We start from the raw sequence: 14,124 nt of genomic DNA, 5'->3' as shown, positions 1-14,124 counted from the left end.
GGCTGTCAGCAATCCTTGGAGTTTTTTGGCTTGTGTTTCTGCTTCTTGTTATGTGGCAATCACTCTCTCCTTAGTTCTATGCTTCCAATTCCTGATGACCTCCAGTTTCTTCCTCTGTGGCTTTCTCTACATTTTGATTTCCAGTTTCCTCTATAAAGCTTCCAGCAAAATGGATTAGATTCACCCTCTCTGAGTTGGGCTATACTTTAACTTAAAATAGCATCTTGAAGAGATCCTATTTACAATAGGTTCACACAACTCAGGGCTTGGATTAAAATTATTGTTTTAGTTTGCTAATGCTGTCTGAATGCAATATACCAGAAATGGGTTGGCTTTTATAAAGGGGATTTATTAAGCTACAAGTTTACAGTTCTAAGACCATAAAAATATCCAAACTAAGGCATCCAGAAAAAGATACTTTAAGTCAAAAGGGACGGTGGCATCCAGAGCACTTCTGTTGGCTGGAAAGGCACATGGCTGGTGTCTGCTCGTTCTTTAGCTTCTGGTTTCAAACAGTTTCCCTGAAGGTATTTTCATTCTACATCTCCAAATGTTTCTGTCTGGTCAGCTCTGAGCTATTTCTAAAATGGTTCCTTTTAGGGAACCAGTAAATGGATTAAAGCCCACTTTGTTTGGGCAGAGACACATCTCCATGGAAACCACCTAATCAAAAGGTCCCACCAGCATTTGAGTGGTTACATCTCCATGGAAAAACTTATCAAAATGATCCTACCCAAAAAATAGGTCTGCCCCTAAAAGTGTGAATTAGAATTGAAAGAACATGGCTTTTATTGGGCACACAACAGTCTCAAACCAGCACAATTAAAAACATGGCAAATTGACCAGGTTGATAGTGTAGGCTGCTCCAGGGTGCTGTGCTACCACAAAATCATTGAACAACTAGAAAAATTTGCAGAGCAATCCTATTAAAACTTTGGAAAACCATTAAAAAGTTGCAGTAATTGAGTGAGAGTGAGTTTAGAAAACACAGATTTAAAAACTGTAAAAGTTCATGGCACCCCTTTTGGCCCTCCCTTCCCCTTTTCCCCACTCCTTGCTTGGCATGGTGTGGACTCAGTCTGTGCTTCCATAATGAGTCTGTGGCTCTGTTCTAGAAGGAGCAGAGTAACCCCTATGCATATACTAGAAGGTCTGTATACCAGAGCCAATATATTGGGTAATAGCCTGAAATACTAAACAAGACACTTATCTCTGCCTTGCCCTTCCAGAACTTGCTCTGCATTTGGAAGCAGCTTGAGGATAGTCAAAGCTGCTAGGGCAAAAGATTATTGGCCTTAAGACATAAAATAAGGCATTTTTGAGGGGACAGGACAATATTTCATAGGAAATAGAGAGGACATTTAGAATCAGGTAAACAGGCCAATTTCTAAGGCCACAAGCAGATTTAAGCTCAGGACAAGAGGCAGGCTCAGAAAAGATGGAGAGGACTGCACTTCACTTTCACTGTGGGATGGTCTTCTTAATAGAAAAGCTAAACTCTGAAGGAGAGTACCAGCCAGCACACAGCCAATTTGCAAAGAATGTGAGAGGTATTTGTGTGTGTCTCTGTGTGTGTTGGCTTGTTTGTTTTCCTTTGATCCTGGCACTCAAGAAAATATCTGACATATCACTAGCTGCATATAGACTTAAGGAATAGGCAGCTCAGAGGGATAACTCCCAAAGTCACCACAATAAAATATTTAAAAGTACAGTGTGCAAGAAAAGATTACAATACTAACAAAGGAACAGAAAATGGTGGCTCATCCAAAGGAACAAGATAAAAATTCAGAAACCGTCAATGAAGAAAATAAGACTTTGGAAATACTGTACGAAGACTTAAGAAAAATGATCTCCAACATATCCAAGGAAATAAAAATAAAACACAAAGGAAGAATGAAAATATATCAGGAAAATGATGAATGAACAATGTAAGAATCTCAAAAAAGAGATAGAAAATTTTAAAAGGAACCAAACAGAAATATTGGAGTTGAAGATCTCAAATCTGAAATGAGAATTTCCCTAGAAGATTTGAACAGCAGATTGGAGTTGTCAGAAGAAAGAATCAGTGAACTCAAAGACAGGACAATTGAAATATTCTGACCAAGAATCAAAAAGAAAAAAGACTGGCAAAAAGTGAACAGACTTAAGAGACCTGTGGGACATGATCAATTGTACCTATATATGCTTTATGAGAGTCCCGGATGGAGAAGAGAGATAGGAGCAGAAGGAATATTAAAAGAAATAATGGCAGAAAACCCAAATTCAGACATGAATATACACATTCATGAATCCCAGTGTATCCTAAACAGGATACATTCAAAGACAACCACACGAAGAGACAAAGAAGTCAAACTGTTGAATTCAAAGGAAAAAGAAAGAGTTCTGAAAAGCTAAAAGATAAAAGCAACATGCTATGTTCAAGGGGGACCCGATGAGATTAAGTGTTGATTTCTCATTAGAAACCATGAAGGCCTTAAGGCAATGCAATGAATTACTTAAAGTGCTGAAAGAAAACATTGCCAATCAAGAACTTCATAGCCAGCGGACTGTCTTTTGAAAAATGAAGGAGTTATTAAGACATTCCCAGATAAACAAAAGCTGAAGGAGTTTGTTACCCAAGACTTTCCCTAAAGAAATGCTAAAGGAAGTTCATCAGACTGAAAAGAAATGTCCGTGATAGTGGATCAAAGTGGCATAATGAAATAAAGATCTCCAGTAAAAGTAACCATATGGATAACTATAAATGCCATTGCTATGGTGTTGTATGTTTTTGGTATGTAACACAACATTTTACTTCATACAGCTTCTAAAATACAAATACACAAAAAATAATGATAAATCTATGATTCTGGACATTCAATACATAAAGGTGTAATTCATCACATGTACAACAAATAATTGGTGGTATAAGGGGAATGAAACAGTGTTTGTGTATGCTAATTAAGTTGGTATCAAATCCAATGTGATTGATATAGATTTAGGATGCTAAATTTAAGTCGCATGGTAACCACAAGGAAAATATTTGAAAAATATATGCAGAAAGAAAAAAGAAGGAACTCAAATTGGTACACTACAAAAAAATCAAATGAACATGAAGTAGGCATTGACAGAATTGAGGGGCAAAAAAATGTATACGATTTACAAAAACCAAATAGCCAAATGACAGAAGAAAGATCTGCATTATCAGTTGTTACTTTAAATGTAAATGGATTGAACTCTCTAGTCAAAGGGCAGAGATTGGCAGAATGGATAGAAAGCATGATCCAACTGTATGCTCAAATCCTTTGAGTCTCCGAATTTCAAAGACACAGTCGGTCGAAGGTGAAAAGATGGAAAATAAAGTAACATGCAAATAGTAACTAAAAGAGAACTGGGGTAGCTATACTAATAACATAAAATAGGCTTTAGATAAGAAAACTGTTGCAAGGGACAAAGAAATTCACTATATACTGATAAAGGGGATCATTTCAACAAGAAGGCATAACAATTATAGACATTTATGCATCTAATGGCAGAGCCCTAAAATATATTGAGAGATTTGAAGAGGGAGAAATAGCTGTACATTAACAGTAGGAGTCTTCAATACACCACTTACAATAAAGGATAGAACATTTAACAGAAGATAATAAGGAAATCATAGGCTTGAACAATACAATACTCTAAACAATCCAGACCTAATAGGCATGTATAGAACACTTAACCCAAGAGCAGTGGACAAATTATTGTCTAATGCACATGGATCATTCTTAAGGATAGTCCATACGTTAGTTTATAAAACAAGTCTCAATAAATTAAAAAATATTGAAAACATGCAATGTGTCTTTGACTACAGAGGAAGAACTAAGAAATGCACAAATATGTGGAACTTAAACAACACACTCTTAAGCAACGAATGGCTCAAAGAAGAAATCACAAAAGAAATTAAAAAATATTTCATGGTGAATGAAAACAAAAACACAGCACACCAAAATGTATGGAAGGTGCAAAGGTACTTCTGAGAGGGAAATTTATACCTCTAAATGCTTACATTAAAAAATCTCAAATTTTAAAATTTGAGACCTAACCTAAAAACTGGAGGACATTGAAAAGGAAGAGCAAATTAATCCCAATCAAGAAAAAAAGAAGTAACAAGGATTATTGCACAGATAAATGAAACTAAGAATAAAACAATAAGAGATAATCAACAAAGCCAAAAGTTAATTCTTTGAAATGGTCAATGAAATGGACTAAACTTTAGTTAGAAGAAAGAGGAAGAAAATAACTAAAATCAGAAATGAAAGAGGCGTTACTACTGATCACACAGAAATGAAAAGGATTATAAGAAGATATTAAGAACAACTGTATGCCAACAAATTAGATAACCTGGATGAAACAGACAAATTCCTAGAAACACAAAAATACCTACCCTGACTCTAGAAGAAATGGAAGATTTCAACATACCCATTACAAGTAAAGAAATTGAATAAGTAATCAAAAACCTCCCAAAAAGAAAATTGAAAACCAAATGGCTTCACTTGTGGATTTTGCCAAACATTCCAAGAAGAATTAATGCCAATTATGCATTGGACTCTTCCAAAATAATTGAAGGGAGGAGAATATATCTTAATTCATTCTATGGACCACAGTTATCCTAATACCAAAGCCAGATAAAGATACCACAAGAAAAGAAAATTACATACCAACACCCTCTATGAATGCAGATGCAAATATCCTCAATAAAATACTAGCCAGCCAAATCCAACTGCACATTAAAAGAATACTTGCCATGATCAAGTGGATTTTATCCCTGGTGTGCAAGAATGATTCAACTTAACAAAATCAATTAATGTAATAAATCATATTAATATAAGGAAAGGAAAAATCCTATGATCATCTCAATTGACTAGACAAGGAAACTTTGTCAGCATAATAAAGGGCATATGTGAAGAATCCACAGCTAACATCATACTCCACAGTGAAGGCTGAGCACTTTCCTTCTGAGATCAGGAAAAAAAACAAACAAACAAGGATGCCCATGGTCACCACAGTTATTCAGCATTGTACTGGAAGTTCTAGCCAGACCAAATAGGCAAGAAAAAGAAATAAAAGCATCCAAATTGGAAAGGAAAAAGTAAAACTCCCTATTTGCAGATGATATGATCCTATATAGAGAAAATGCTGAAAAATCTATAACAAAGCTACTGGAACTAATAAATTAATTCAGAAAAGTGGTGAGATCCAAGATCAACATGAAAAAATCAGTAGTCTTTCTATGCATTTGCAATGAACGATCTAAAGAGGAAATCAAGAAAAAATTCAATTTACAATAGAAACTAAAATAAATATCTAGAAATAGTTTTAAACAAGGATATAAAGGGCTTGTACACAGAAAATTATGAAATATTGCTTAAAGAAATCAAAGAAGAGCTAAACAAATGGGAGGACAGTCATAGATTGGAAGATCAAATATTGTTAAGATGTCAATTCTACCTGTGATGGTCAGGTTCACATGTCAACTTGGCCAGGTAATAGGCCAAGCTGTCCAGTCAAGTAAGCACTGGGCCTATCTGTTGCTGTGAGGACATTTCATGGGCTTAAATCATGAGAACATTGGTTGCATCCACAGCTGATTACATCTGCAGTTGGCTAAGGGGAGTGTCTTCTACAATGAGTAATGCTTAATCTAGTCACCTGAAGGCTTTTAAGGGGAATTCAGAAAAGAAAATCCCTCTTTCTGCTTCAGTCAGCAACCTCTCCTGGGGAATTCATTGAGGAACTGTATTGGAGCTTCCAGCTCGTGGCCTGCCCTAAAATTTTTGGACACATACATCTCCACAGTTGTGTGAGATATTTTTATAAATCTCATAGTTATAGATATCTCTGGTTGCTTCTGTTTTTCTAGAGAACCCTGATTAATACATTGCCCCATACAATTTAGAGATTCAACACAATCACAATCAAAATCCCAACCACCTTTTTTTGTATAAAGGGAAAGCCAAATATCAAATTTATATGGAATGGTAAGGGACCCTAAATAGCCAAAACCATCTTAAAAAGAAGAACAAAGCTGGAAGACACACGTCCCAATTTTCAAACTTATTGCAAAGCCACTTTGTTGTAATCAAATTAGCATGATACAAGGACAGATATATAGACCATGGAATTGAATTGAGCACTCAGAAATCAACCCTCACATTGTTGGCCAAATGATTTTTGACAAGGGTACCAAGTCCACTCAGTCAGAAAGAAAAGAGTCTTGTAACAAATGGCTCTGAGAAAACTGCATGTACACATGCAAAAGAATGAAGGTGGAACCTTACCTCACACCATATACAAAACCAACGCAAAATGGACCAAAGACTTAAATATAAGAACAAGAATTATAAATCTCCCAGAATAAAACATAGGGAAGCATATTCAGGACCTTGTGTTAGGAGATTGTTTATAACACTTTATACCCAAAGCATAAGTAACAAAAGAAAAAATAGATAAATGGGACCTCATCAAAATTACAAATGTCAAAATTAGCATAAATGTAAAATGACTCCCTACTCAATAGGAGAAAATATTTGGAAGACATATATTCAATAAGAGTTAAATATCCAGAATATATAAAGGAACCCTACAAATCGAGAACAAAAAAGACAAAGAACCCCAATTTTAAAATGGGCAAAAGACTTGAATAGACATTTCTATAGAGTATAAACAAATGGCCAAAAGCACATGAAAAAACTGCTCAACATCATTAGTTATTAGGTAAATGCAATGAAAGCCACAATGAGATAGCATTTCATGCCCATTAGAATAGCTATTTTTCTTTTTGCATTTTTTTGTTATTAGAATAGCTATTTCTAAAAAACAGAAAATTGCAAGTGTTAGAGAGGATATGGAGAAATAGGAACACTTATTCATTGTTGGTGGATGTATGTGCAGCTGTTCTAGAACACAATATAGCATTTTCTTAGAAAGGTAAGTATAGAATTACCATATGACCTGATAATTCCTCTTCTAGGTGTAGTCCCTGAAGAATTGAAAACACACTGATGTTCACAGTGATATTATTCACAGTTGTCAAAAGATGGAAGCCATTCAAGTGTCCGTCAACTGATGAAAGCATAAATAAAAAATATATATAAATACAATGGAATATTATTAAACCATCAGTGGGAATGAAGTTCTGATACATGCAACCACATGGTTGAAACTTGGAAACATTATGTTGAATGAAACAAGGACAAATATTGTATGAGTACACTGATATGAAATAATTAGGGTAATCAAATTCATAGAGCCAGAAACTAGAAAACAGATTACCAGAACCCAGGATGAAGGCAAGGAATAGGGAGTTCCTAATTGGTACAGAGTTTCTGTTTAGGATAATGGAAAATTTTTGTAAAGATAGTGGTATGGTAGAACGACATTGCAAATACAATTAAGATCACTGAATTATTTATTTAAATATGATTAAAAGGGGGAAATTTTAGGTTGTATACATGATATATAAAATAGAAGTTAAAAAGACCATTAGATTCTATAATACAGTGAATCCTAATGTAAACTAATGACTATAGTTAGGATAATTATAATATTGTTTCATCAAATGTATCGAAGATATCACACCAATGCAAACTGTTAATAATAGGGGAAACTGTGTGATTTTTTCTAAAAATCTCCAACTTCTCTAATAAAAAATTATTTTACAAAGATTAAGATCATTGGGGTATTTAATCCAATCTACTAGAGTCCCTTAAGCAGAGTGGAATTTGCAAATAAACAGTATATCTCTATGATAGCAAAACTTGTTGCAGGTGCCGCTGATGCGAATGCATTTCACTCACTATCATAGGCCTACCCTCCCCGTTTCCCGTCCTCATTCCAGGCTGATTTTCTCCCTCATTTAACTATTATGGAACTCAGCCTTGTATCAGCACCTCATTTATCAGGCAGGCATCACAAGAAAGCCAATGTCTGTGCTTAGCATTAGACATATTTTTAATAGTTTCCATAGCTAGAGAGGCATTTGACTGTCATCATTGCCAGAACTCTTGATCATGGAGACATAGTCCACTAGTTTTTAAAGAATTAAATAAGGAAATGTATAGAAAGTAACTAATAGGCTGCCTCCATTATATTAAAAATGTATATGTGTACACATACCCACATATAAATATACTTGTAGCTGAACATGTGTGGATAATCAATACCTGTCTCCTTGAGGGCTGGCTAACAAGTGGGTATAAATAATCACATTTCATACTCTGATCATGTCTTTAGATGAGTATAATTTAGTAATTATTGCCCTCTAATTGGGCAGTTAGGAAAGTGGACACTTCCCATCATATAATAATACCCCTCAGGGCACTCCTTGTTCTGGAAGAGATAAAGGGACCAGAGCCCAGAGGTGTGGTGGTTATGATAGATGTGACCAGGCTGCTGGGCCTGCCTGATGCCTGATCCTGGCTGTTCATGGGCCCTAGCTAGTCAGAAGGAAGAAAACCTGCTTGCATCTCCAGCCTCCTCTTTGCTCCTATCACCCCGTCCAACCATTAAAATAACATTTTATGGGGCAGTAATTCTTTGTTCTCCTCTTGACCACACCCCCCCGGAAAGAAGGGGCTATGTTCTGGTTCCTTGTATTTTCAGGGTCTAGCACTTTGATTCCATCATGAAGGGGCTGGTGGAATGGGCGGCTTGGAGGAGGTATCACTGGGTATCTTTATGGTCACCTTGCTGAAGATGTGATCATTTATTCATAAATCCAGTATTCAGAGTGTATTTATTGAAAGCCTCCTTTGTCTGGGTGCAATGCTAGAATTCTAGGGAAACAGTATCCATAACACAAGTTTCCTGATCTAAATGAACTTGTGGATCCACAGCATTAAATGAGTTGCAAGGCAGTATGAAATTGCTCCTATGGACAGGAAAACATTGCTGTGACCAAACAGGTAAAGAGAGTGAATGGTGATGATCTTCCACCACAAAAAGAGCGTGAGAGGACTCCCACATATGCCTTAAGGGTCTCCTCTCAAATTCACTGGTAGAAATAGAAATGACAGTTGATTACCTCATACAGAATGGCAAACAGTGTGTCTTATTTCAACAGTGTCTTTGAAAGTCTACTTTCTGCAACTTGACACACTGCCTAGGCCTTTGGATTAGAGCAACTCCTGAGGAAAGGGGAAAAACCTCAGAGTTTTCTTGCTAGGTGATATTTCCATCACATGATATTTCTATCACCTCCTTGCTCCAGTAAGCACTGAGAGCCAGAGACAGTTCTCTTGCTAGCCCATTGCCTGCCCTAACTCAGTGTTTTTCCTGGGCTGAAGCCTGTCATACTCTGATGAAAACGACATTACTCTGAGACCGAGGATTTCTTTCTGAAAGTGTACGAGCAGCTACCTAATGAATCATGGAAATAAGGTATAGCTAACCATTTTGGCTCTGGCAGGAAATGCAGCAGGATTTGTATTTCCACCTTACTCCTTGCTCCTTTTTCCCACTCCTTTGGTCTAACTCTCCTTCTCTACCCAAAATCAGCAGCTTTCAGTTGGTGGTGATAGAATCAGAATTCATGAAGAGCACACAGTCTTTGCAGTACTCCAGAAAAGGTGGCAAATAAAAGGAGGAGGAGAATCAGGTCTGAAACTAAAAGAAGCTTCAAATGATAGTGATAGAGGGGAAAGTACCTATAATGGAACAATAAATCACACTGAACCTTCTCAGAGGATTCACTGATATGGTTCTTTGTGCTGTGACCGAGTCTGACAGTTCCCAGGCATGCTTTACAGCAGACTAAGGGCTCTCAGAGGAAAATCCAGGGCAATCTGTCTTTTTTTTTTCCCATGAAAGAAGGGTGCTGAACCAGGAGCTTAAGAAGCTGAGGAGCCAAGGAGGACAGGCCTCCTGCCCAGAAAAACAGCAGTAAGCTTCATCCGAAAGCCCTTTTCTTAAAAGCATCTACTAACATCGGCATGTTTATAATGGGAAGAAAACTGTTTACCTGACTCTGCTTAAAGAACCGTGGGCTTAGGAACTCGAGGTACTTCCTGGCTTATTCACAGACTGGGATGTTTTGTTACCAAATAAAGCTGGGCAGATGGAAGCATATGCTTCAGTTCCTAGACTTCTTCACTGCCATACAGTCAAGTTTCCTGAACTCAGAGAAACTTGCCCAAGTCAATAAAAAGTGTCACCTAACAAAGAATTTTTACTAAATGAAGTAGAAAACATATTAAATACTACAGAACTTTTGAGGGGCAAATATTTCTGGAAATGAGTTACAGAGATGTGGGTAGCAAGCTATGGATCAGCAAAAGTAAGTTGGGAAGAAATGACTTAGGAGACAGCGATACTTTTTGCTTTGTCTCACATGTAGCTCACAGAAGAATGTCCCTATGCCTCATCTATTCTTGTTTTAGTTTCTGTTTTAGGTTTCTTTGCTACTCAAGCAAATACCATGAAGCCAGTTGGCTTAAACAATGGGAATTTATTAGCTTATGGTTTTGAGGCTAAAAGGCAGTTCAGATCAAGGCATCATCAAGGCAATGCTTTCTCCCTGTACAGCATTCTGGGGCTAGCTGCTAGCAATCTGTGGCTCCTCGGTCATATGGCAAGGCACATGCTTCTCTGTTCTCTTCTGAGTTTCATTTATTTCTGGCCTCTTGCTTCCTGTGGCTTACTCTCTGTCTGTCTGAATTTCATTCCCCTTACAAAGGACTCCAGCAGTAGATTAAAACCCAATGATTAAAGTGGGTTATACTTTAACTGAAATCACTTCATCAAAATGTCCTACTTTCAAAGGGTTCACACTCACAGAAATGGATTAGATTTAAGAGCATGTTTTCATGTTGTACATACAGCTTCAAACTACCACACTTCCCTGGGACTGCTGTAACAAGTCACCACAAACTGGGTGGCTTAAAACAACAGAAATGTATTCTCTCCCAGTTCTGGAGGCTAGATCTCTGATATCAAAGTGTCAGCCTCCCTCTGAAAGCTCCAGGGAAGCTTCACCCTTACCTCTACCTGGTTTCTGGTGGCAGCTGGCAGTCCTTGATGTTCCTTGGCTTTTAGAAGCATCACTCCAATCTCTGCCTTTGCTGGCCCTTGATCTTCTTCTTGTGTGTCTGAGTCTCTGTGTCCAAATTTCCATCTTCTTATAAGGATACCAGTCATTGGATTGGGTCTCCATCTAATCCATATGACCTCATCCTAATTTGATTATATCCTGCAAGACCTTATTTCCAGAAAGGGCCACATTCATGGGTACCGAGGATTAGGACATGACTATTGTTTTTTGGATACAATTCTATACACTATAGTTGTTTTTGTTTGTTAAAGCTGCCAGAATATAATATATCAGAAGCAGACTGGCTTTTAAAAAGGGGAATTCATTAAGTTGCAAGTTTATAATTCTAAGGCCATGAAAATGTCCAAACTAAGGTATCCAGGAAAATATACCTTGATTCAAGAAAGACGATGGGTCCAGAATTTCATTCCCCTTACAAAAGACTGAACACCTCTGTCAGCTGGAAAGGCACATGGCAACACGTAGAAGGTTTCTCTTCCCATTTCATAAGGCTCCCCCAGGGACATTTTCCTTCTGTATCTCCAAAGGACTCTGGCTATGTGGGCTCTGTTGGCACCTTCTAAAATAGTTCCCTTTTGTCGTAGTCAGGTTTACGTGTCAGCTTGGCCAGTGGTGGTTCCCAGTCATCTGGTTGGGTAAGCATTGGCCTGTCTATTGTTATGAGGACATTTCATTGACTTGAATGATTATTATATCAGCTACATCCACAGATTGCATTGGTAATCAGATAAGGGGAGTGTCTTCTGCAATGAGTGATGCTTAATATAATCAGCCTAAGAAGGTTTTTAAGGAAGATTCAGAAGAGATAGTCATTCTTCCTGCTTCAGCCAGTGAGCCTCTCCTGTGGAGTTCATCCAGACCCTTCATTGGAGTTGTCAGCTTCCTAGCCTGCCCTATGGATTTGGACTCTTCCATCCCTATGGTTGTCCAGCCAGCCTCTCCTGAGAGTTCATGGTGGGCTTCATCAGCATTACCAGGTTGCAACTTGCCTACAAACCTTGGACTCTACATTCCCATGGTTACATGAGACACTTTTATGAATTCTATACATATGGATATCTCTTGCTGATTCTGTTTCTCTAGAGGACCCTAGCTAATACACCTCTTACAGGGCTCCAGTAAGCCACAATGGGAGGAGACACATCTCCATGGAGGTAATCAAAGAGATCCCACCCAGAAATATTGAATGAGGATTAAAGAACATGGCTTTTCTGGGGTACGCAACAGAGTCAAACTGGTACAACAGTCCGTACACAAACTATTTCCTGGAGAGCAACGACACCAAAAATTGTTATTATTACACATTCGCAGTCAACTTTCTCCTTTTCTTGACTTACTCTCACACTCTCATTCTTGCTGACTTTAAATCATGTCGCCCACAATGTTCAACATTGCTCTAGATGATTTGTGTAGTTTCCTTCAGCCAGAAACTCTAGGCCTCTCAACATCTCCATGCCACCTGCTCCACTTGTTACTTGACAGGAAGGCTTTGTGTCTTTCAAGGTATGCTCACATGCACACTTTGGTGGTGAACAGGTGGTTTGAGAGCTTCAGTGTAAATAAGTTGGTGTATATAAATTCACAACTTTTGAAATGCTAGGTTAAGTATTATCCCAGAAATTCCAAAGTGCTCTTATTAAGTGCTGTATATTTTTAGGAAACATTGGTCAACTGGGCTCTATTCATGCTCAATTAAAAGTGCAATTTAAATCAGTTGAGGGCATTAGCAGGTCATTGTTTGTGCTTGTTAAATTTTCACTGTTTTTTTTTTTATAGCTGCATTATCTCTCTGCTATGGATTGAACTATGTCCCCCCATCCCCTCTCTCTGAAATATGTCCTTACCCTCAGTACCTGTGAATGTGACCTTATTTAGAAATAAGGCCATTGCAGATGGATTTAGCTAAATTAAAATGAGGCCTATACTGGGTTAGGGTGGGTTCCTAACCCAATATAGCTGATGTCCTTGTAAGAAGGGAGGAGAAGACACAGATGGGGGGAGAATGCCCTCTGATGACTGAGGCAGAGAACACCATGGATTTCTGGCAAGCCACTGCCAAAAGCTAGGAGAGTGGTAGGGAACAGATTCTTCCCTTCAGGCTTCAGAGGAAGTCTGCCCTTGCCTCCAGACCTGTGAGACAGTATATTTCTGTTGTTTAAAGCCATGCATTTTGTGACTTATTTTATGGTAGCCCAAGGAAACTAAGGTAATATTCAATTCACAAAAATGTATCAACTGTAAAAACTGGTACATTGGAATATAAAAGTCATGATAAAAATTAAATAAGTAAGAAAGATTGTGGAACGATGGCAGAATAAGAAGCTCCAGGAGTTAGTCCCTCCATCCAAAAACTATTGAACTGGCAGAAACTGTTGGAATCAACTACATTGAAATTCAGAATCCCATGAAATACTGTGCAGGAAGGAACAGGAGGAAGATGGTGGTAAATTGCAAGAAATACCAGTGAGCTTCATCCTCCCTACAGTGGCTACCACTCCCTTTCCCCTGCTTCATGATAGGCAGCAGTGGGAACTGGAGCTCAGACTCCTGACACAGCCTGCTGGGGCCAGGAAAGGTCCTAAAGATGTAGCCTCCCAAACCCCAGGAGTGTGTGGTTTGATCACAGGTCTCCACTTCTGTCCAGCTACTTCAGATCATTGGAGACCAGCTGTGAGGGTGGATGTTTTTCCAAATCCCCATGGGCAAAGGTGGCAGAGGAATCTTAGACAGTAAATTTCCTCAAAACTATGGAAAACAGCTAAAAGACTGCACTAACTACATACATGCTGAATCAGGAAGCTCAGCTTTAGAAGCCATAGCAGAAGCTTCTGGTACCCTAGCTGGCTCCTCTCCTACTGTCTCCCTATACAGGGTGGTGCCAGCTTGGGTTCCCTTTGTGTTGGTCTCTGACACTGTTCCAGAGGGCGCAGAGTGTTTGCTGTGTATGTACTAGAGTACATGTATGTCAGTGCCAATCTAGTAGGTAAAAGTCTAAGAGACTGAGCCAGGGAATGTGTCTCACTCATTCCTTCTGCCCCAAAGTTAGTCCTAATGCC

This window comes from Tamandua tetradactyla, chromosome 9 (genome assembly GCF_023851605.1).
Source record: "Tamandua tetradactyla isolate mTamTet1 chromosome 9, mTamTet1.pri, whole genome shotgun sequence".
NCBI classification, from domain to species: domain Eukaryota; kingdom Metazoa; phylum Chordata; class Mammalia; order Pilosa; family Myrmecophagidae; genus Tamandua; species Tamandua tetradactyla.
Note: the sequence above shows the minus strand (reverse complement) of the source record.